The sequence below is a fragment of the Molothrus ater genome, chromosome 33 (assembly GCF_012460135.2).
Source record: "Molothrus ater isolate BHLD 08-10-18 breed brown headed cowbird chromosome 33, BPBGC_Mater_1.1, whole genome shotgun sequence".
In the NCBI taxonomy this organism is placed as follows: domain Eukaryota; kingdom Metazoa; phylum Chordata; class Aves; order Passeriformes; family Icteridae; genus Molothrus; species Molothrus ater.
The window spans coordinates 966286-988635 of NC_071660.1; the positions used below are offsets into that span (position 1 = coordinate 966286).

At 54.1% G+C, this 22350-nt stretch overlaps 2 pseudogenes; both read right to left on the reverse strand.

Moving 5' to 3' along the window:
• Positions 1-1329: 1329 nt before the first annotated feature.
• LOC118700750 (zinc finger protein OZF-like) lies at positions 1330-9348 on the reverse strand (annotated as a pseudogene).
• Positions 9349-9856: 508 nt separating this feature from the next.
• LOC118700758 (uncharacterized) lies at positions 9857-22350 on the reverse strand (annotated as a pseudogene).

Consider the following 22350-nt stretch of genomic DNA (forward strand, 5'->3'; position numbering starts at 1 on the left):
GGCAGGGGGCTTGGGGACCCACTCAGTGTGGATCCTTTTCCCCCCAGAGTCCCAGGGAATCACTCCAGGAATTGAATGATGGGGACACAATGGGATCCCCATGAAATTGCTCTTTTTCTGTTCCATCCCTACCTTTCCCTCTCCATACCCATCATTCCCCCAACCCAAAGACCCACCCTCAATTTGTGGGTGCCAGCCCTCCCGTGCTCTGAATCCTCTTTTCCCCTGCTCTTCCACCCCTTCCCTATTGTGCCTCCAGCCCCAACCCTCACCCCTGTGCTTGGTTTTGGGGGCTCCAGGCCCCTCTGGCTCAGTTTGGGGGGTCACATCCCCCCTTTCCCTCAATTCTGGCAGCTCTTGGCTGCTTTTTCCTGGGAGGAATCCCTCAGTTTTGGGACTTTTGGGGTTTAGCTTAAAAGTGTGACAGCTCTGTCTGGCTTTCCCTTCCCTGCTGTGGCCTCTCAGCTGCCCCTGACACCCTGGGGGTGCTGGGATTTTCTTCCTGGGGACGAGGATGTTCATTCCCTTCCAGGAGCCCAATGCCCGGCTGGGGCTCCAGTTCAGGGGGTCCTTGAGCAGCTGCCCCAGAACCTCCCCCAGGGTCTCCCAGCACAGCCAGAGCCACTCGGCCTGGGGTCCCCAAAGGCCTCAGCAAGCCCCAAATCCCTCCCAGGAACCCTCAACTCCCTCAAACCCAGCATCCCCCACATCCCCTGCAAGTTCCCCCCATGGCACCAGCCATGGCCATGTCCCCACATGTCACTGGCCATGTCCCACCATGTCCTCACCCACGGCTGTCTCCCCACCATGTTTCCATCCCTGTCATTGTCCCCCACATCTCCATCCATGCCTGTGTCCCCACAAATGGCCCCATCCCTCTTCATATCCATGTGTCCCCATGTCACTCTCCATGTATCCATGTGTCCTACCATGACCACACCCACATCTTAGTTCAATGTCTATTTTTACCTCAATATTGGGTATTTTAAAGGGATAAAGAGAAATGGAAACAAAATCAAGGCAAAAGAAAAGGTTTTCCTTGTCCATACCAGCTGAGGATCCACTGCTTAGGTAGAAGGAAATAACATTTTTGATGGAATTTCTATCCCACTGTCTCTAAAATCTTGGTCTTTTGCCCAGTTTTTCACCATTTGGCTGCAGAAGACACTCTTGGGCAATAGGAAATCAAAATTATGGAATCCCTGAAGTTGGAAAAGACCTTGTCCTGGTTCAGGGCAAATCTGGGAGAGAACCTCCAAAGGAGTTTCTCTAGAAAGCATATTCAATCAGCCTCTCCCCCAGCTGGTTCAGGAAAAATAAAATACCTCCTTGGAGAAAAGTGGAAAAAACTGTTTATTACACAATAAAACCTAAACAATATTAAACAATAAAACCTCTTGCTGCTCTAAAAGAGAGACAAACTCACCAAGTCCCTCTGTGGGCTGTAGCTCAGCTCACTCAGTCCCTTATCAGTCCCTCTGGTGCTGGAAATGCCACGGCCCAGGCCCGGCCCGGTGGGGCACAGGTGTGAGCTGCCCGTGCTCTTCTGGTGTTCAGGCCAGAGCAGGTTTAAACAGGTCCAAAGAAAAGGGGAAAAACTCCACAGTTCAGGGAACTTGTTTGGTTCAGCTAGCTAAAACTAACTAAAAGCAAAGGAGAGCTCTGTCCCGCTGTCTGTCCATCCGCAGACAACACAGTCCCAGAGCAGGAATGTGGAAGAGCGAGTGCAGTTTCTGAAAACAAACTCCGCACTTCTTCTCTCCCCCTTCACTCTCAGGACAAGTCTTGAAGGTACAAAACTTATTATTCAGCATAAACAGAACAGATGACTGGGGATACAAGCATCATATAGTCAACCCAGAATATACTTCCAAGACCATTCAGTACTCCCTGATGTCAGCAGGGTTGAATGCAAAAGATTTTATGGGGTTGAAAGTCAACAAATCTGCTCTTCCCAAGGAATTCCCATTGTTGGCCTGCGTCCCGATGGAGGTTCCTGCTGCTGGGTTTATCTAGGTACTCTCAGGGAACCAGAAAGATATGGAGCCTCCCAGCCAGATGCCTTTCAACTTTCATCACCAGGACCACGGATCATCAGGGCTCTCCCCAACGGGGGTCACTGGGGATCATCCCACGTGGATCCTCTCATGGAGGATGGAGCTGGAGCAGCGCACAAAGCTCTTCCCACATTTGGGGCACTCACAAGGGCTTCCCTTAATGGCGCCTCCACTAATCTCAGGTCAAGACTGAGCTCTGTGAGAAGCTCTTCCCACACTCAGGACACTCGTAGGGCCTCTCCCCAGTGTGGATGCGCTGGTGGATGATGAGTTTGGAGTTTTGTTTGAAGCCCTTCCCACAGTCGGGGCAGCGGAAGGGCCTCTCCTCAGTGTGACTCCGCTCATGTTTGAGAAGATCAGAGCTCCTGTGAAACCTCTTCCCACATTGGGGACACTTGTAGGGCTTCTCCCCAGTGTGGGTGCGCTGGTGTTTTCTCAGGTCAAAGTGCCACCCATAGCTCTTCCCACATTCCAAGCAGGTGTAGGGCCGTTCCCCCGTGTGGATGACCTGGTGCCGAATCAGGGCTGAGCTTCCTCTGAAGCTCCTCCCACATTCCCCACACTTGTAGGGGTTTTCCCCAGTGTGGATCTTCTGGTGTTCCGTCAGCTGGCACTTGATGCTGAAGCTCTTCCCACACTCCCCACACTCATAGGGTTTTTCCCCAGTGTGGATCCTCTCATGTTTCCTCAGGCCAGAGCTCTGGCTGAAGCACTTCCCACAATCCACACACTCACAGGGCTTTCCCCCAGTGTGGATCCTCTGGTGTTGCATCAGGCTCCCCTTCTGGCAGAAGCTCATCCCACATTCCCCACACTCATAAGGCCGGTCTCCAGTGTGGATCATCTTGTGTTGCATCAGCTGGCCCCTCTGCCTGAAGCTCTTCCCACATTCCCCACACTCAAAGGGCTTTTCCCCAGTGTGGATCCTCTGGTGTTGGATCAGGATGGAGCTCTGGCTGAAGCTCTTCCCACACTCCTCACACTCAAAGGGCCTCTCCCCAGTGTGGATCACCTGATGCTGCCTCAGGCTGGAGCTCCAGCTAAAACGCTTCCCACATTCCTCACACTCATAGGGCTGCTCCCCAGTGGATCACCTGGTGCTGGATCAGGTGCAATCTCCGGCTGAACTTCTTCCCACATTCCAAGCACTTGTGGGGCTTCTCTCTGCCATGAGGCTTCTCCACCAGCTCCAAGCTCTGGCTGGATCTCCGGCCGCTTCCTGGCTCAGGGGGGCTCTTTCCTTCCCACAGCTCCCTGGGCTGGGTTTGCAGCCCCTCCTCGTGCGGAATCTCCAGGGCTTTTCCTCCTCCTCCATCCAGACATGTCCTAGGAATGAAAAATCCTGGTTTGGGGAAAAAAACAAGATGAGAGTGCCTTGGACTGGGAGTTCCTCCTTGCCCAAGTTCATCTCATTAAGTCATTGGGCATCTTGTGTCTCTAAGAACCTCCAAAACACCACGATTCAGCACAAAAGTCCTCCTAACATCAAGACACAGATCAAAAACTTTCCAAACATCAAGATTCAGCAAAAGCCCCCTCCAAATAAAAAGATTCAGCCCCCACAAAAAACAAAGCACCAACAATTAGCCCAAGAAAGCTCAGAAACACCAAGATTCACTCCCGGGAAAATCGTGGATCCCAATCCCCTGTCACCTGCTGCATTGGGGGGGGGGCAACGCTCCTGGGGCTGGGATCAGAAGCTGCAGACACAGGGAGAGGTGGAACCTTGTGCTGCTTCCTCTTCCTGTTCCTGCATCCCCACTCTTCCTCACGCTATTCCTCCTTCTCCTGCACAATCCCACCTTCTCCTCCCACGTGCAGCGTTTCACCATTTTGTTCTTCAACCCTGCTTCTCCTTCCCTTCTCCTCCTGCCCCAGGCCCAGCACCCGCTGCCGGCTCCCTCTTGCCCCCAAACCCACAGCATCCCACGGCAGGGGCAGGGATGGAGCTGAGGCAGGTCGGGCTGGGGCAGCGCTGGGCTCTCGGCCGCTCCCGCCCGCACTCGGTCCCCACTGCAGCCGCTCCCGCCAGGACAGCGCGGGGGGGCCCGGCCTTGGCGCTGCCCCACTCCCACCTCCCCAAATTCCCCTCACATTTGGAGAACAGGGCATGGATAATGTTGGTGTGTTGGGAAGGGATTGGGTGAAGGGGAGTGTGCAGCAATATGGTTAAGGCAGGAAGCAGCAGGAGGAATCTATGTGGGAAGGAAAAGGGATGATGGAAAAAAGGGTAGAGGGTAGAAAAGGGAAAGCCAGGAAGGGGTCCTGTGCCAAAGGCATGATGATCCCAAAATATCTCTGAAGGGTCCCTTGGGAGAAGGTTGAGGTAGATTGCACACTCCCTCAGAGGTAATTAAGGGCATGGACAGCCAGGGGGGCAATAAGGGAAGTGGAGAAGGGATTTGGACAACAGGGGATGGATGGCATTGGTGTGCTGGGAAGAGACTGGGTGAAGGGGAGTGTGCAAGAATATGGTTAAGACAAGAGGCAGCAGCAGGAATCAATGAAAAAGTATAATAGAAAGGAGGAGGAAGAGAAAAATACTCAGAATTTAGATGTTTTTCAGCAGGGTCTTATCCTCAACATTTGCCGGCTGATCTTTTGCATCCCCGGTTTCCCGGAGAGGAAAACAAGGAGGTCAGGGTTTCAGGGGGTTTCTCTGTGGGGGGCAGCGGCAGCACCGGGCGCAGAGGTGCGGGACCGGGAGCACGGGCTGGGGGCCTGGGGGGAGCTGCAGGGCCGGGCCGGGGCTGTGGGGCAGCCGGGGCTCAGCGCCGGGCGCTGCCTGACCCCACCAGCCCCGGGCAGGGCCGGCAGTGGCCCCCGGCCCCCAGGAGGCTGCGGGACGCCCCGGCCGCTGCCCGGCCCCGTGGAGCTGCCGGCCCTGCCCGCCGGGGGGGCGCCTTTGGACACTGCGGCAGGACAGGGAGCGGCTCTGGGATACGGGCTGGGGAGGGCACCCTGAGCACAGGGACGAGGAGCAAGGAACACCTGGGAAATGTGCATTATACATGGAAGGATCGAGACATTGTTTGGGTCGCTGGAAAACAAATTATTTTGCAGAAAGCTCAGGAGCTGTCAAGAGGATGAGCACCCACAGGCACTGAGGGGGGCTGCAGGAGGGGCAGAAGAAGGCCCTGCAGCACTTGGGCACAAAGGCCCAGCAGGTGAATGCAAGAAGGGAGCAGCAAAAGGCCAAGCTGAAGGCAAAGGCCAGGGCAGAGCTCCTACAGCCCCTGAGGGATCAACCCCAGGGCCCAAGGGGGCCCCAGCACCCAGGGCACGGGCTCGGCCACAAGCACCCGGCAGAGGCATTGCCCTCCTCGGCAGGGGACAGCCCACCCAAACAGCCCCTGGCAAGGAATCAGGGCTCCAGCTGCAGGGCACAAGGACACTGCAAGCACAGACAGCAGCACCCTCAGGACCAGCAAGTCCACCCCTTGATGGACATGGATTGGCAGGGCTGTCACAGCTCCCATCACACCAGGGACCCTCCACACTGGAGCCCTTGAGAACATTCAGGGTGGGTTGGCATTGAGAGGAGGCCTCTCCTGATGGGCACAGGGGCCTCTCAATGCACTCTGAATCTTAGACCTATGGGGGGAAAATGCTAGAAATATGTTTGATTAGTGAGGGGATAAGTGGAAAAGAGGAGTGATTTGATTCAACCTCTGTTAGCAAATTTTGGAGATGGATTTGAAATGCATGAATTTTTATTTGCTCCTAATTTTTATGATGATTTACTGGGAAGGGATTTGATTGCTAAACTGGGAACACAAATTATTTCATAAAAGGTGATATAGAGGCCAGTTCTGTTGTACCACTGAGTCAGACGTCTGGCAAGACCCATGCTGAAGTGAACCCTGAGGTGTGGGCAGCACCAGAGAAAAGGGGAAAATTAGATATGGAGCCTCTCCAAAGTACTCTGAAGCAACCAGGACAAGTGGTGTCTAAAAGCAACAGCCTGTTCCAGGGGAGGGAAGGAAGGGGAATCAGACAAAGCGCAGGTCACCGCCCCATGCTCGGCTCAACCCAAGGAGCTGTGGGTGCTTGTAAGAGCCTGGCACTGAAATGCCCTGAGCAGGAAGGCTTCAATATCTTCTGCTGACACCATGGCACCTAACAGGGGGCAAAAGCAATTCTGACTGCTTCAGCAAGCACTTCATCACTTATTAGATTATTTCTAAAACAAATGCAAGATTAGGGATTGTGGAAACAATAGACGCAGATAGGGGAACTCATTTTACAGGAAAGATCCTTTAGGGGGTTATGGCAGCTTTAAGAATACAATGGAACCTCCATAACCCCTGGCACCCCCTGAGCTCAGGTCAGTAGAAAGAATAAATAGGGAAAGAAAGAAACACCTATGGAAGCTGGTGACAGAAACCAAGATGCCATGGGCATGGCTTTTGCCATTGGCTATGGCAAGAAGAAGAGACAGACTCACAGCAGATATTCAATTACCTCCCCTGGAATTGATGTCTGGAATTCCTTACCCTGGTAATTCTCCACCTAGTGCAGGGTGGAGATAAGGGATGTACATTTAAGGCAGACCGTGGCCAGAATCCTGTCTCTTGTGAAATCTCTCCCACAGGAAGCTGGGCTGGCACAGAGCCTGCCCTGGCACTTTGCTGTTGCCAACACCCAGCCAGGACATCGGCTCCTGCCTAAGGAGTGCAAAGCAGCACCACTGGTGGCCAAGGGGCCCATGCCAAGTGTCCCTGAGGCCAGAAACAGCCGCCAGCACAGCTGAACACGGGGGGACCCCTCAGCCTGGCCTCAGGGGCTCTGAAGCCCCAGAGATTTGCACTTCCCGCCTGCAGCAGGACCATGGGAGCCGCCACTGAGCCTGCCCTGAAGGCAACGCAGCAGCAGCCAGGGCTCCACAGCGGGCCAAGCCCCTGGGCCTGCCCACAGATCCTCTGCTCAAACCCTCGGAAATCCTGGCCACCCTCCTCTGGCACCTCCAGCCACTGCAGCCAAGCCTTGCTGCCACTGCTGCAGCTTCAGCGCTGGCTGGGCCTGCACTGCCACAGCTGCTGGGGAGCACCACGGCACAATTCCACTCTGGGGCTCACTCACACCCACACTCTGGGCTGCCTGGGATTGCATTGCTGCAAAATGTACCGATTTTGTTTCTTTTAAATCTTCTTTCGCTACTCAGGCTTGGTTTGTCTTTGGCTTGGGGAAAGGAATTTTAAAGGTTTTATTTAAAGGATGTTACACCACTCAACAGAGATGAGTTCAACATCTCCACAGACTGGGAATAGCCCAAAAGACACCCACAGAGATAACGACCAGCAATGAAACATCAACGCCCAGCAGCAAACAGCAACCAACAGCTACCCCAGACACTGCCCCCGGCACAGCTGGAGACACCTGGTCTGGAAAAGGCTGAGAAGGACATCCAGGAGTGTGGACCTAATTAACTCCAGAGGGGAAGGAATCCGGATCTAATAGGAAACCAAATACTAAAAACTACACCACTTGGAAGCAATGAACATTAAACCAATGGATTTAGATTGGTTCAGACTACATAAAGTTTAGGAAAAAACTAATAAATCTCACGTGTCATGGAATGATCTTCTCTGCACACTCGGGCTATGTGTGGATGGAATGATGTGTGCTGCATATCTTTGCCAAAACCAAGTAATGCCTTGACTCTCTAACACTAAAGATATTGTTGGAGGGTTTTTGTTTTCCCCGCAGTTTCAGTGACAAGAATACAACAGGAGAATCGTTTTTCAAAATAATCCTACTTTATATGGTTAGGTAGGTTTGGGACAGAAGTGTGAGAATCAAGTTTTGTTATGGGTTTTTCAACGTTCACCTAGAACTACTTTAAAGGTGACCATTTAACTCAGAAACAGTTAATAGTTTGTTTAAATATTGTTTAAAAAACAAACAAAAAACATCCCCCTACCTAAAACCATAACAAAACAAAAAACCAACCAACCAAACAAATAAATAAAAAACAAACAAAACCAAAAAGCAACAACTAAAAAGGCAGGTTCTGTGGGGGGGCTACATAGCTGCTCCGGAAGAGAAGTTTTATTCCAGGCAGCCACGAGAGGAGCTTTAGAAATGCAAATAAACACTGCTGGGGCAAAGCCTGGACAATGTACCTGGGTCTTCCTACCCGGGGCAGGAATTGGGCTGATTCCCTCTGCCCCTCAGCCCAAGCTCTGCCCGCTTGCACAGATGGAATTTGCACAGCTAAAAGCAGAGCCCATGGTGAGGATATCTGACCCTGCAACAGAAACGGGTGAAGCTGCAAAACGAAACAGCAAATGGAGAATGTTGTGGATGCAGCTCATTCAGCAGGTGAGCGAGGGGATGCAGGTGGCAACCAGGCCTCCTGATCCAGAAACGGCTACAGAAGGACAGGGAATGAGGGCACTGAGAATAATTCCAAAACCAAACAAGACTCAGCACGAAAAAAAACAGAGTCATTGAGTCAATCTGCGTGGAGATAGGGCCAGGGACTTGTAGAGAAGGAAGTAACGGGAAAAACCATCAGTTTCAGACAATAGAACAAACTGACACGGACTGCTGCTCAAAATTCCTCTAAATTCATGAACTTCGAGGAAAAGAACAAAGACTTAACAGAGCCAGGAATATCGGCTGTTCTAAAAGAGTGGGAGTGCACATTAACGAGGACATGCAGTTGGCGGATCGGGAAGTCTGAACCGTCCAAGTACCGCAGCCAGTGGGCAAAGGGAGAGGGAGATGAGGCCGGGAAAATGAGGATAAAAAGGAGGCTGCGAACTACAATGGCAGAGAGCGCACGGCAAATGCGCCACGGCCTCTCCCTCTGCTCAGCAATAAAGTCACTTGTACAGGACTCCTCTGTCTACTCGGGGCACAGAAACCGCCGGCCATGTGAATTTCCCCGCACAGCCCCGGGCACGGGGCAGGCGCCTCTGTCCCAGCCACAGGAACCGGGCCGAGCCAGCGCTGCTCCGGCAGCGGCTCCTGCCGAGGCAGCGGCCGCAAGGAGACCGCGGGCAGCCGCTCCCGCAGCGCCCTCACGCCAGCGGCAACACGGGCCGGACACGGCACAACGAACCCGCCTGAGCCCCCTGCCGCCCCCGAGGCCCGCAGCGAGCCCCGAGCCCCCGCACAACCCAGCGCGGCTCCCACCTGCGCTGCGGCCGCCTCCCAGCTCCTCCGCCGCCGCCGCCGCCGCCGCCGCCGCCGCCGCCGCCTCACCGCGCTCCGGCCGCTGCCGCCGCTCCCGGGCCCGCACAGACGCTCCGCCAGTGGCGCCGCTGCCGAGCCACGGCCGCCCTCAGGCCGCCACCGGGGCCCTGCCCCGCCCCGCTCCCACCAATCAGCGCGCCAGAACCACGACTGACGGCACCGTCGCCCAATCGCAGCCGGGGGCGGGCTCTGCACACGGCACAGCCTCGCTCCGCGCTCTCAGGGCCCCCCGGGCTGCGTGAGGGCAGAGCCGGAGATGGGGAACAGCCATGGAACGGGCCCGGGCCCGGGCCCGAGCGGGATTGAGCTGAAAACACAAACAAACTTCTCCGCACCTCCCGCCACGGCTTTCCCGGCACTGCGGCTCCGGTGGCTCCGGCTCAGCGGGAAGCCAGAAGGCTCACTTCTCCTACCCCTAATTAGGAGCATCAGTGCATCGGTTTGATTTCCCTCAAATAGGGAAAACCGCCCCAAACCCCTGTGGATGAGTGGGCGAGGGGAGAGATTTCTGACAGAGAACTCCAAAAATTCAGAGCAGGATAATGAGGAGTAAGTGAAGAGCCTTAAATCCAGCCTTCCCCCACGGCTCCCTCCTTCCAGCTGCACCTCCTACCCCGGCAGTGCCGGAGACAGGGAATGGGGCCGTGCTCACTTCATGCCCCGGGGCTTCTCCCTCTGCTCAGGGACAGGAGTCGTTCCCCTGCTGCACCCTGGGCTCTCTCCCACCGGAGACTTCTCCAGGAACTTCTCCAAGCTGAGTCCATCCCACGGGGCACAGCCCCCCTCCAAGTGCTGCAGCGTGGGTCACTGTGCCCCGGGGTCAGTCCTGCCAGGACAGGCTGCTCCAGCGGGGCCCCTCTGGCCACGGGGTCACAGCCTCCTCTCAGGCATCCCCGTGCTCCAGCGTGGCTGCTCCGGGGGCTGCAGGGGGATCTCTGCATCCCCATGGATCTGCAGGGGGATCTCTGCTACCCCATGGATCTGGAGGGGGATCTCTGCAGCCCCATGGATCTGCAGGGGGATCTCTGCATCGGGCACCACCGTCTTTGGAGGCACCAGGAATAGCTTGAGCTCTGCCTGAAGCTCTTCTCACATTCCCCACACCCTTCCTGGCACAGGGAGGCTTTTACCTCCTCACAGCTCCCCAGGCTGGGTTTGCAGCCCCTCCTCGTGTGCGGTCTCTGGGGCTTTTCCCCCCCGTTGGATTCCTGCCCTGTGGAGCCGTTCCAAATGGCCTCTTCCACGAGGTTCTGTGGCAGGGCTTTGTTCTCCCTGGTCTCTGTCCACAGCTCAGTGCCTGGGGGAGGAAGACAAGGAGAGGAAGAGACAGGGAGAAGGGAAAAGGCAGGAGGAGAGGAAGGAAGAAGGAACAAGGGAGGAAGGAGATGGAAAAGGAACGTGGATGGATGAAGGACAGAATGAGGAGAGGAAGGAGGGTGGACAAGGAGAAGATGGGATTTGCCTCCATGCCAGAGGGAAGGGGAAGGAGATCCCCCCAGTCCATCCCTGGCAGGATGGCGTTGGCAGTGAGGCTGTCCTGCAGCGATGCTGGGCTGGGAGATGGAGCAGCAGGGAGGGGAAAGGGGCAGTGATTCCTCCTCCCCTGCCTGGCTGTCCCAGTCTGGAGCGTCCTGGTGCTGCCGAGGCCCTTGGAGCGTCCGGCACTCAGGAGCCCGGAGCTCACGGCTGCTTTATAAAGCTGACAAAGTCGGCAGGATGGGTCTGGGTATGATCTCAGCAAACTGGGTTTATTGGTACAGGAACAGGGGACAGAGCTGAACAGGGTCCAGGCACAGAGACAGGGTGCCAGCTGAGGGCACAGGGGGTTTTTATATGGGGTAGTGAGGGTGGAGCTGAGGGTCAGGGTCCAATGGATATGGGGGAAAATGGGGCAAAGGAGGGGTTAAGGGTCAGGACAGCTAATAGGGAAACAGGGGCAGAGGAATGCAGTAAACTGGGGCCAATGGAGGGACAGAGAGGGAGAACATTCTAGGGACTAACCAGAGATGGGTAATAGGGGTGAACTTGGGTAATTAGGCCAATGGGCCAATGGGGTAACAGAACTTTCCATAAAATCAGCATGTGCCAGCAAAGATCTGTGGGAGAAGCAAGCTTCTCACCATAACCTTGAAATCTATTCTTCTCTTTGGGGACCAGTCCTCCATAGCTCTGGAATTGAGACTCTGATGGTAGAGTCCTGGGCCTCCACACCAGTACATCCTTCTTTTCCTTGCAGCCTCCTCCTCCGCCGCTCAGACAAAATTTAGGATTGACAAATCTGGCTTAGGAGAGCAACAAGGGGTGAGCACCTTGGGTTTTGTGAGAAATGAGCCTCACTCTTTAGAATTTTTAAAAGTTTAATAAGGAATAATAAGGGACAAATCAGTAACAGTGCTGGGTGTTGGCAATGGCCAGAGGCACACCGGTTAACCACAGCAACTCTTCTTGTCTACTTTTTCCATTGTATTGTTCAAATACGTATTCATAATGATTATACATATTCAAACATTTCTTTGAACACATTTACATGTTCCAGGAATTCTTTAGGTTGATTTGACCCCCAACTCGCCTTTTTAGAGCACGTGCAGGAATCGTGGATTGCTGTTTTGAGGGTTGTGTGTCACTGCCTCACAAGGGCCCCTGGTCTGTGGTTTCAGCAGGTGACAGTTATTGACAGTGGAAGGGTCAGTGGCAGGGGCCTCATCACATCCCTTCCATAGATGTTATCTGACCATGCAGACGGTTTTAGCTACTTCCACAAGTACTTTAAACCAACATTAGCTATTTCACAAATATCTCTGAGTCATTCTCAGTATTGTCAGTTAGTCAGAAAAATAAAAGCATTAGTTATTATTTCACAACTATGGCTATTTCTGCAAAAGTTAACATTATAATGCACCACCCATAGCATCCACTTTAATATTTTGCAAAAGCCAAAACTATAATGTATGTTTTTCACACTGTCCACTAAATAAAATATCATCCATAAATGATGTTCTGAGGATATGAGCTACACAGGGGCCAGGCATTGGCCACAAAGAGCTGACAAATTATACTATAGCAAAAGCAGTGAAAAGTGATTACAAACTCTACTATATCAAACTCGTTGTGATTAAGAATATTTTGCAGAAGTCAATACATAATAGCAAAAGCCAGCACTACCTAGTTATTTATAACAAACCCAGGGCAGGTTTTTCCCTTGCATGGAGCACCTGGGCCTTCCCCAGGCCCCTTCTGCCCTCCTGCAGAGCCGGTGGCATTTTCCAGCACACACAGTTTGTAACCAAGAGCCGGGTGCAGCCGAGAAGGCTCCAAGCGCCTCCTTCCAGGCTGACTCTGCAGGTGCCGAGGCTGCTCTGGGCTCTGCCAGGGCTCTGCTGGGGCTCAGCTCTGGGCCAGGCTGGGCCCGCTCTCCCCTCACATTGCTCCGGGCAGCTGAGTCACGGCGAGAGAGGGAAGGGACACGTCAAGGGAGTTGAGGTTTAAGAGAGTTTTTATTCATAAAACTTTCATAACAAATAGGCTGCTCTAACTACCATAACTAACTAGCAGTGCTAACTATCCTAACTACCAGTGCTAACTACCATGACTAACTAGCAATGCTAACTACCATAACTAACTAGTTGTCCTAACTACTGTAAGAAGAAGCTGTCCTCAAGTCCTTCATCTGCTCTGCTGCTCCCTCAGTTGCTTTGCTGCAGCGATCAGAGGGGTCAGGCTGGAGAGAGGCTTGGCTGATGATAAAAACGGGTGCTGTCCAAAGGATAAAAAATAAAGAAATGAACTGTTACTTTCCAGAGTCAAGTTCCTCACAGGCTCTGTTGCAACAGGACAAAGGGAAATGGTTTGAAAATCGAGGGAAGCAGGCTCAGATTAGATCTAAGGAAGAATTTTTTAACCAGGAGAGTGGGGAAACACTGACAGGAGGTGCCCAGAGATGTGGGAGGTGCCTCCTGCCTGGAAACATCCAAGCTCAGGTGAGGCAGGGCTCTGAGCCCCCTGAGCTGCTTGAAGATGTCCCTGCTCGCTGTGGGGCACCAGGTCCAGATGAGCTCGAAAGGAGCCTGCCAGGCCACAGCAGGCGAGGATTCTGCTCGCTCTGCGCGTGGAACGCAGCGAGACTGGAGACTATCGGAGGGGGCCCCACAAGAAAACCCCTCCCTGGCGCTGCTGCTTCCCCTGCAGCCCTTGGCTCTCACCTGCAGCAGCTCCTGGGCAGCCCAGCGCCGCTCCTCGTCCGGCTCCAGGCTGCACTCGAGGAAGTCCCGCAGCAGAGCCGACAGGCGCCGGGGCTCCTGCAGCTGCGGGGTCCCGTTCTGCCGGATCAGAGCGCGAGCCTGCAGGGAAAGCAAACTCAGCGCTCTGCCAGCTTCCTTCACACCCACACGGGCTCACATCCACCCCGGGGCCTCAGCCCCAGCGCCAGGGGCACTTTCCTCCCTGCCAGAGATGCTGCTCAGAGCTCATTTTGCTATGCCAAGCAAAAAACCCAAACCCTGGGGCTGCCACAGCCACTGCAACATCCAAATGATCTCGCCTTGAGAGCCAGTTTCATTGGCTGGCTTTGTTAGTAGGAACCTCCATCAGAAATAGCCCATTTTGCTTCTCCAAATATGGACACCAGCTTTACAGGCCATTTTCCAGATTCAGTGTGGTCTGCCTGTGTTATTTCAGAGGATTCTTCCATCAAATGCATCTCTGCAGTGCCACTGACACTCAAGTAAATGCATTCCTGATGCCCCATCCCAGAAACTGCCAGGCTAGAAACAGGAGGTTTGTGATGCTGAAAGCTCAGGCTTGGTGACACAGAAAAAGTAGCTTGGACTAGGAAAGAAATATGTTAGACTATGGGGATGTTAAACCATCATCTTCATGTTTTCAACAAGTTTCCCAATAAGAAGAATCAGGGGGAGATCATCTTGCAAAATGTCTTTTAGAAACTCCTGCAGAAATCTTGTTGGGTTTGGGGCTGGGATTTGGGGATGGTGTGGGGTTTTCTTGCAAGATAACATTAGAGCTGATGCACTTGCTTCATATTTCCAGGTCATCCTCACAGCCAGAAGAGCTGCAACAACGAAAAGCCCAAAGCAAATTGTTGCTGGAGACTGCAGAAAATTTGTCTGTGTGGAGGCACAAGTCCTCTGGGAATTCCCTTCCCATGTGCAGAAACCTCCAGCTGCTGCTCCCAGTGCAGGGTCCCCCTGTGCTCGCAGCCTCTGCAGCCCCTGGAGAATTTGCCTCTTACCATGGCCGCCGTTTCCCTGAAGTAAGGAGGTTCTCCTTCCAGCATCTCGATGGTCACAATGCCGAAGGACCAGATGTCCACCTTGGGGCCATAAGGAGATCTGGTCACAACTTCTGGGGCCATCCAGTGAGCAGTGCCCACCATGGAGCTGCGCTGGTCCTGCTCAGGGCTGAGCTGAGCGCAGAGGCCAAAATCAGCTGAGGACAGAAATAAACCCTGTCAAAGGCAGCTGGAATGAAGAAACCAAGCACAAAGATTCCCCATGCTCAGTCTGAGAGTGCAGTAGTGAAGTCAGCTGGAAAAGCCCTCAGGGCTGTAGCCAAGGAAAGATGGAACTGGGTCCTTCAAGAAACCCTCAGCTTTCCTGCAGTGGCTTTTACTGATTCCCTTGGAGCTTTAGATTCCCACTGCTGCCCCTCTGGAAGGGCCATGGCCAGAACAAAGGCACTGCTGGCCCCCTGCTCCTCTCCTGAGCTCTCTGCAGGGGCAGCCGCTCTCAGCTGGCAGCAGGGGCCGGGCAGTGCCCCCAGCAGCCCTTGTGGGGCTCTGGCCCTCCCTGGGAAGCAGCCCCAGCCCCGCAGCCCAGGAGCGCCGTGCCTGGCCAGGAACACCCACCCAGCCTGACAGAGCCGTCCATGCCCAGGAGGATGTTGGAGCTCTTCAGATCCCTATGGATCACCCAGTTGGAATGGAGGAAATCCAGGCCCTGCAGACACTGAGAGAGAACAAGAAACATGAGGGCAAAAACCAATGGCTGGAATATATCACACCAGAAAGGACAGCTCAGAATTCTGCCAGCAGCAGCTTTGCTGTGACAGGCCAGGAGTGCAGTGCACACAAGCTCCAGGCAAACGGTTCAAGGCAAAGCTGAGAACAGCAAATCAAATCCAAAGCAGACAGGGAGTACCACAACAGCAGGAGAGAGAACAAGAACAGAGTAGAAGTGCAGTGATGCTGGCAGGCCGTTCACTGCAGAGGCTCTTTCTTCTCCAGCTCATGAAAACAACACAGAAACAAAGCCCTGAGCATGGAGCCACTCCTGTTCTCACGCCCTGTTTGGAAGGACCATCGTGTCCCAGCCATGGGAGTGACAAGCAGGATCCCTCACCTCCCGACTGACAGCTGCAATCTCTCCTTCAGCCATGCGCGTCTGTCTGACAACGTCCCGCAAAGTTCCTCCATCCATGTATTCCATCACCAGCCAGAGATCTCCATCCACAAGGAAGCTGGAAGAGGAAAGCAATGGCATGGAGATGAAAGTGCAGAGCTCAATTCCCCCATGGAAAAGCCTGGAGTGGAGTTTTGTTTCCAGGTCACTTGTCAGTGAGGACAGAATCAGATGGAGAGACATTCCTGCCAGGCTGCACAGTCCTTGGAATCTGCACAGTCTAAAGGAGACGGAGACACCTGTGAGAAAGGAGAGGCCTTGGATGGCAAGCAGGTGAAAAATGCAGTTTAGCAACAGCCCAGATCGATGTGGAATCACAACACTTGGCCCCAGCTGGTTCAGCTTCTGAACTCATCAGTTCCACCATTCCCTCCAGAACAAGGCAACACAACTGCCAGGGTTATCCAGGGGAGGAGGCCGTGCAGCACTTGGGACCAAAGCAGTCAGAAAACCTTTCAGAAAGTCCCTTCAGAAACAGGCAAGGCCAGTGAAAAATGGGCAAATGAGGCATTTCTGGAAACAAGAACTTGGTCTTACTGGCATCTTTAGCAAAGGAAAAGGGCTGGGAAGAAGAAGCCAAGGGAAATAATTTCTGCTGTGGTTTATCAGCACTTGCTGGGAGACACAGCAAATGGGGTCAACTTGAAGGAAAAACCAAAGCAAAGCAACAAAAGCACGTGGAGGGAGTGAACTGCCAGGCTGTTGGTTTGGGAAGATGTGGCTGGGTCAGGCATTTTCAAAACAGGCTACAGACTCCGGATGCCAGGAAAGGTTAACGCAGGGCCCGGGCACGGGATCAGAGCTGAAACACTCACCTGTCCAAAGAGTTGACAATGTTGGGGTTCTTCTTGTCCTTCAGGAGCAGGATCTCATTCACAGCTCGTTCCCTGTTCTGCCCTCTGAGACTCATTTTCTTGATGGCCACCTGAAGGGACATTGCAGCCTTTAACTGGAGGAGTCTGTGGCAGGAGGCCACAGCAAACACAGAGCGAGTCTTTGTGGAGCAACGGAGCCGGGCTGTGCCAAACTGCCTTGGGATGGGACACAGAGCTCAGCAAGGGCCATTCCCACAGCCCATTGCTCTGCCAGCTGGGGGCTGCTTACAGGACACATGGCCAGAGACATTTGGCCTTGCAAGCTCTGCAGAAATGGTCCCTCAGCTGTCAGCCTCAAAGCTCTAACAACATTCTCTGCACCTACAGTCTTCTCAAATGGCCTCAACACTCTTATTATTATTATTCAAACCCATTTTGCAAGCAGGAGTTAATTCTGGTTCTCTGAAAACAAAGCAAAACAGCCAGGAACCCTTTAGCAATTCTATGGGATTTGGTCATGATTTCAGATGCAACTGCTCTGTTTGGGATTGCACAACAAAGCAGACACGCACACCCATTGCTCAGGTGATCCCTGTCACAGGCTGTCACTGACACCAGACCCAAACACAACTGCAGGATTAGGAGAGAGCTTTGCTCTGGACATTCGTCTTCTCATTTCTCTCCCTCACTCTCTGTGAACAGCTGAAGGAGGACTAAAACCCCAAATTGAGCCCAAGCAGGATCTCTCCCTAATCAGGCCTTGAGGTATCCTTTGAAGATAAAAGGCAGGATGGAAATAATAGTGTTATAGTTTAGCTAAGAATAGCTAAATAATGTTCCTGTCTAAGGTTGGGATGAAGATAAATTGGGCCTCGGTCTCCAGCAGCTGATGCATTCACACTTTTAGATATGAAGGCCAAGCCAGCGTGTCCTGCTCTGACAGACACCGCTGCCCTCCTTGCATTCCTTTGGCGCTTCAGAAGGACCAAGTCTGTCCCAGCTGTGCTCTGCAGGCTGACACTGCTCTGCCTTCAGAGGAGCAGCCTGGGCAGGAAAGCTCTGCTGGCCCCCAAAGCTGCAGCCACAGCTCCCAGCAGAGGGGAAAGCCCTGGAGAGCTGCCAGGCGTGCTGGGTGTGTTGGCACTGACCTCTCCTCCAGTGGCCCTGTCGAGTCCTTTATAAACGGTTCCGAAAGCCCTGGAGACAAAACAGCAGAGAATAAAGAAGTAGTGCTTTAGGCCCTGGCAGTGAAAGCCAGCCCAGACAGGAGATCTCTGCTGCCTGCAGCGTTCACAAACACCTGGGTGCATCGACCCTTCCAACAACAGCACAGCAGCCACCAGCCCTCTGCCATGCAAGGTGTGCAGGAGAAAACTGAGACCCAACACGAAGGAATTGGGCTGGAGCAAATCCCAAATATCCACCCTGAATTGCTTTAGTTCCAAAGCTAGGAGGAGAAATGGGTGTCTAAAGAACTGGAAAAGAATGCATTTCATCCTTTTCCATTTCCTGCCTAAGACCTGCAGGTTCCACAAGGGCCCTGCCATCAGGCAGGTGATGCTTTTTCCCCCAGAGTGCATCAGCTCTGTGTCTGTTACTGAATGGATGGGGTCTGCTACCTGTGCTAGAATAGAGCACTTATTAGTTCATCTCTGGTTTCTGTTTCTAAACCATTAGGTTGATAATCCTGACCAGTGGATATTTTTTGAAGGAAAATATTTGAAATAAATCTTCTTGAGAACTGTTTTCTGACAGTCACCACATGGTGAGTTGCTCTTTTAGGCAATCCAGTTCCAGAGACAGAAGATCTTCCAGGTCCTGCTCCTTGCTGCAGGCAGGACACTGCCAGCCTCAGGGGCCTTTGACGGCGCCTTCTGACCACAGTTATCAATTCTGATCAGGACTGAGAGACAGCAGGATGGTAGCCCAGTGTCTGAAGGTGTTTGGAGCTCTCCTGACTTCTCACTTGATCCTGCACCAGCACAACACCCGGCCCTGCTTGTGCAGCAGCAGCTGCCGTGCACTTACCCTTGGCCAATCTGCTCCACTTCCAGGTATTTCTCGGCAGGCTCCTCCTCGCTCACGGTGTTCCCTGAAAGAAACCACGTGGAAGACGCTCCCTCCCAGAGTGAGACCCCGCCTTGCAGCAGAGCCACAACCAGCCCCACTCCCTGGGGCTGTGAGCCCCTTGGTGTCAGCTGGGGAAGGACAATCAATGGCTTGGTGACATTCAGCTGCAGAGCAACACTGGGTGCAGCTGATGCCCAGACACACACACAGCACCTGCTCAGGCACCCAGGAACAGAGCAGACGTACTCAGCTGCATCAGGCACCACTCCCCTCTCCCCTCTGGCTGCCCGGCTGTGCTGTTGTCAGAATGTTCAGCCCAGGATCCCACAGCGGAGGGAGGTTCATTGTCCTCTTCCCAAGCAGAGAAAGGTTCTCCATCCTCTCCCCAAAATGCTGCAGCTTCTCCATCCTCTTCCCAAAATGCTGCAGCTTCTCCATCCTCTTCCCAACACGCTGCAGGTTTGTCATCATATTTCCAAGCCAGGGGATGTTCGCTGTCCACTTCCCATGCTGGGAGATGTTCACTCTCCTCTTCCCAAGCCACAGGATGTCCTCTATCCTGTGGGAGGAGGATGGGAGATGGGAGATGTCCTCCATCCTCATCCCACACTGGGAGACGTCCATTGTCCTCATCCCACTCCGTGGGAGCTTGGCCACTCTGGTCCCACACCAGGGGACATCCACCGTCCTCGTCCCAGGCCGGGAGATGTCCCCTGTCCTTGTCCCACCCCGCGGGAGCCTCGCCGTTGCATTCCCACACCGCGGGATGTTCACCCTCGTCTCCCAGAGCAGCGGGAAGTTCACTGTCATCTCCCGGCACTGAGGGAAGTTCACCATCGTCCCCCAGAGCAGCGGGAAGCTCACTGCTGTCTTCTTCCTCTTGGGCCTCCTCTTTGGAAGCAGAGGGAGCCCCAGGAGGTGCTGGTGCTGCTTCTGTGCCCTGTGGACAGACGGCAGCGTGAGGGACGGGAAGTTCTATCTCAGTTATCACCTTATTTATCCTCAGCTGCACATCCAGCTGCACTAAGCAGAAATGGGGTTTGGAGCTGTTCCAACTAACAATGGGCTAAAGTCGACATTGCCACTTATTGTTGGGAATTCGATATTCCACCATGGCTAAAGCCAGCAAGCAATCCTCTGCCTGCAAAACCAGACCTGCAGCTCTTCAAAAGCTCTTCAGCAGAAAAGGAGAAAACTGATGGGAATTCCTTTGCTGCTGCTGCTGCTGCAAAGACACTGACAGGAACTTTCCTTCAGCCTCCCAGGCTGGCCCTCGACTGCCACATGCCAAGCTCACAACTTGCTGCACAATTCCAAACACCAAAGGTTCCTTTCCCACTCACCGAAGGAGGAGCTGCTCGGAATCCAGACAGGAGGTGCCCTGCAATGGGAGAGGGAACATGAACCAGATGCTGTTGGGAGAAAAACTGCCAGTGCTGGGAAATGCCACGGAGCAAGGCAACCCCAAGAGAGCATTTTGCTTTCACTGCATCCCTCCAGGAGCCACAGTCCCTTCCCACAGCAAGCAAGAGAACAAGCACAAAACACTGGGCTGGGTCAGTTCTTGGCTGGAGCAGCAAAGGGAGGGAGTTCCAGGCTCTGCTGGCACAGACTCCCTGCTTGAGGGAACAGAACCCCCCAGGGCTCATTGCAGATGCTGTGCACGCCCCACTGGCTGCAGACACCCCCTTTTTCAGCTGCAGCTGCTGGCAGGAGCTGTCCCAAAGCAATGGTGTCTTCATGGCCATTTGGTTCCAAAGTCAACTCAGCTCCAGAGGAAGAACAGAAAGCACACAGCAAGCCCAAAGCCACAGATGCTGTACCGAGGGAAAACCTCAACTTACGTGCCAAGTGGGTTAAAAAATACCCCGAATAAGCCACAGAGTACAGAGTGCAAACTGCAGCAGCCACGTGCTGGATCATTTTGGCTGCGCTGCACACGCCTGCAGCCTGTAGCCCTGCAAGCACAGAAGGACAGGGCTGGGCTGGCTGCTGAGAATGCCTCGGGCAGGAGGATCCTCCGGCAGCGAGCCCAGAGCCACTCTGGGCACTGAGGCCTCCGTGTCCCACAGCAACGGGAACACCACGGCGACGCGGCGCTGTTCCTGTGACATCCCAGCAGCAGCTCACGCAGAAACCGCCTGGAAGGTTCTCCTGTGTCACAAAGGAGCACAAAGAACCCTCCCAGGGCACAGCCCATGGCCCAAAGGATGCAAGAGGAACTCGGAAAATGCAGCAAACAAGGACACCCCATAGCCCAGCCTGAACACTGAGGAGAACAAGGACAGGACCAAAGCAAAGGAAACGTGACCTTTAGTCACTGATACTTCTGACTAAAAGCAGCAAGCCTTGTTCCATCTGAGATCTTTGTTCTAGTTCTAAAAACAAGCAAGGTTCTCCACTCTAAATACACAGAAGGCAGGAACTGGGGAGGAGGCGGGATTAGGAAGGAGGAGGAGGAGGAGGGAGAGAGGAAAAGGAGGAGCAGGAAGAGGAGGAGCAGGAGCAGGAACAGGAGGAACAGGAGGTTCCAGTGCCCCCTGTGGCCGCAGCCGCGGGACCATCGCCCCCACCTCGTCTTGCAGCTCAGTGGGGAGGGGGAGCTCGTCCCAAATCTATCCAGGAGTCCCTGAGAGGGTTTTTTATTGGGGTGTGTTTGGAGCTCGCAGATTGTGGAATTGACCCCAAATATCATCTGGTGTCTCTGGGAGGTTTTGTTTTCTCTGTGTGTGTAGGTTTGGATCTTGCAGGAGCCCAAAGCTGAGCCCCTTGGGGGGATCTTTGGGGGCCCACGTGGCCATTGCCCAGTATGGGCAGGGGAGGACATTGGTGCTGGGGACTGCCGGGAGAGCAGAGGAGGGGAACCCCTGGGACCCCCAGAGTGGGGAGAGCAGAGAGGGGCAATCCCAGAGCTGGGGGACCCCGGCAGACTGGAAAGGGGGGGAGCCTGGAGAGGAGGGACCCCTGGGACCCCTGGGATCTCAGAGTAGAGCATCGGGGGAGAAGGGCCCCCATGGACCCCCAAAAGCCCCTGAATCATCCCTGAGCAGGACGCCGGAGAATGGAGAAGCCCTGGAACCACTGGACCCCCATGATCCCAAGGAAAGGAAATCAGGAAACCTCTGGAACACCAGAAGTGGAGAGATGAGTGATAGGGAAATCCTGGGAGAGCTTTTTGGGCTGAACCTTGACATTGTGGAGATTTTCATGGACACAAGACTCCTGCTGACTTCCACAGATGGAATTGGGCAGGAGGAGCCTCTACTCCAAGGTGTTCCCACCTTGGTTTCCCCCAAACCAGGATCTGTCATTCCCAAGCTGTGGCCAGATGGCAGAGGAGGAAAAGCCCCAGAGATCCCTCATGAGGAGGGGCTGCAAACCCAGCCCAGGGAGCTGCAGGGAGGAAAGAGCCCCCCTGAGCCAGGAAGGCAGCCGGAGATCCAGCCAGAGCTCAGAGCTGGTGGAGAAGCCTCATGGCAGGGAGAAGCTCCACAAGTGCTTGGAATGTGGGAAGGGTTTCAGCTACAGCTCCACCCTGATGGAACACCTGAACATCCACCCTGGGGAGAGGCCCTGGGAGTGTGGGGAATGTGGGAAGAGCTTCAGTTGGACCTCCGGCCTCACCACGCACCACAAGATCCACACTGGGGAATGGCCCTAGGAGTGCTTGGAATGTCAGAGAAGCTTCAGGTGGGATTCAGAGATCGTCACTCACCAGCACTTCCACACCAGGGAGAGGCCCTGCGAGTGTCCCGAGTGTGGGAAGAGCTTCGTGTGCTGCTCCAGCTCCAT